This window comes from Oratosquilla oratoria, chromosome 4 (assembly GCF_046742065.1).
Source record: "Oratosquilla oratoria isolate Oo_2021 chromosome 4, ASM4674206v1, whole genome shotgun sequence".
NCBI classification, from domain to species: domain Eukaryota; kingdom Metazoa; phylum Arthropoda; class Malacostraca; order Stomatopoda; family Squillidae; genus Oratosquilla; species Oratosquilla oratoria.
The window spans coordinates 68,713,382-68,715,881 of NC_134780.1; positions in this window are offsets into that span (position 1 = coordinate 68,713,382).

Genomic DNA, 2,500 nt, shown 5'->3' on the forward strand with positions numbered 1-2,500 from the left:
TGAATGCCATACAGAATGTCTGAAAAAAGGAGGTACAGTGATAGTGGACTGGCTGGTGAGGTTATTTAATGTTTGCTGGAGAGAGAGTAGAGTGCCGGAGGACTGGAGGAGTGCCTGTATAGTTCCACTTTACAAGGGAAAAGGGGACAAGTGTGAATGTAGTAGTTTCAGAGGGATTAGCTTGTTAAGTGTAGTTGGGAAGGCTTATGGGAGGATCTCGATTGAGAGGATTAGGAGAGGAACAGAGGGAGTAATTGGTGAGGAACAGTGTGGATTTAGGACGGGTAGAGGTTGTGTAGATCAGATCTTTGTGGTAAGACAGATATGTGAGAAAGCTATAGGAAAGGGGAAGGATGTTTTTTGGGCTTTTATGGATCTGCAAAAGGCTTACGATAAGGTAGACAGAAAGGCACTGTGGGAGGTACTGCAGATATATGGGATAGGAGGAAAGCTTCTGGGAGCTGTCAAGAGTTTTTATGAGAGTAGTAGAGCTTGTGTCAGGATTAGAAATGGAGAGAGTGAGTGGTTCTAGGTAAAGGTGGGACTTCGTCAAGGATGCGTTATGTCGCCCTGGCTGTTCAACTTATACATGGGTGGGGTAGTGCGAGAGGTAAATGCAAGGGTAGTGGGTCAGAAATTGGAGATGGTTAAAGAAAATGGAGAAAAGTGGGAGGTGAGCCAGCTGTTGTTTGCGGACGACACTGCGCTTGTGGCAGGATCGGAGGAGGGATTGAGGAAGTTAGTGACAGAGTTTGGGAGAGTATGTGATAGAAGAAAGCTAAAGATAAATGTGGGTAAAAGTAAGGTGATGAGATGTACAAGGGGTGAAAGTGGCAAGAGACTGGAAGTGAGTTAAGGGAGAGCGACTGGAGGAAGTGGATAGTTTTAGATACTTGGGTGCAAATGTGGCAGGAAAAGGTGGAGTGAAGGTGGAGGTAGAATGTGGATTGAGAGAAGCGAGTAAATGCCTTGGTGGATTGAAGAGTGTAATGAGGAATAGACATTTGGGAATGGATGCTAAGAGGAGACTGTATGAAGGAGTGATTGTGCCAACAGCACTGTATGGGGCAGAAACATGGAACATAAGAGCGGAAGAGAGAAATAGTTTGATTATGTTTGAAATGAGTTGTCTGAGAAGTATGATGGGGGTCACTAGGCTAGATAGAGTGAGAAATGAGGAGGTGAGGAGAACAGGGGTGGAAAGGGAGTTGGGAGATAGGGTTGATGTAATAGTATTAGGTTGGTTTGGATACATGGAAAGAATGAGTGCAGAAAGACTAGTAAAAGAGTATGGAAGGCAGATGTAGAGGGAGTGAACATGAGGGGACGTCCTAGGATGAGGTGGATGGATGGAGTGAAAGGGGCTTTGGGGAAGAGGGGAATGTCTGTTGAGGAAGGACGGGAGAGGGCAGAAGACAGGGGTGAATGGAAAAGGGTTGTATATGGATGAGTTTGTGATGCATGAGGTGGAATGGGCGGAGGGATGGAGGGGTGAGGTAGTATGTGTGAGCAAAATTTGACGCAGCCAGATGGGATTTCTCCCCGTCTTTTCCATTTATGCATGGGGGGACGGAGAGGGGGGGGGTCGCCGATTTAATGAAGCGGCCTTACTGTGGATGTCCTGTGTCTTACGACACTGCTTCTAACCCAGGGCAATGGACAAGGTGCAGGGATGACCCGTCATCCAGGAGGTGCTAAGATAAGAGGGAGGGTGGAGGGGTGTGGGGTGTATTCAGGGATGGAATGGGTGGGAATGAATTTATGCCTTTTCCTTTTTGGCTACCTCCCTTGTAAAGGGGAAAAACCCTTGGTATATGTATATATGTATATATATATATATATATATATATATATTTATATATTTATATATATATATATATATATATATATATATATATATATGCAGAAAGATCACTAAAAGCAACACGCGATCCACAAATTTTGCTGGTAACCATTAAGGAAATCGGAAAAAAATAGTAATTCCCAAGCGCTTTCGTGTAATTCACATCTTCAGAGGAATTACTGTTTTCCTTAGTGGTTACCAGCAATATATATATATATATATATATATATATATATATATATATATATGTATATATATATACATATACATATATATATGTATATATATATATATGTGTGTGTGTGTGTGTGTGTGTGTGTGTGTGTGTGTGTGTGTGTGTGTGTGTGTGTGTGTGTGTGTGTGTGTGTGTGTGTGTGTGTGTGTGTACGTGTGTGTGTGTACGTGTGTGTGTGTGTGTGTGTGTGTGTGTGTGTGTGTGTGTGTGTGTGTGTGTGTGTGTGTGTGTGTGTGTGTGTGTGTGTGTGTGTGTGTGTGTGTGTGTGTGTGTGTGTGTGTGTGTGTGTGTGTGTGTGTGCACGCTGTGCAGGGACTATACTACTAAAGTTAAAACATGAACAGCTGAGACTCGCTTTCAGACCTCCTATGTCAAGACTATGATACAGTGTATTGTCTAACTTTCTTGAGAGTGTTAAGTGA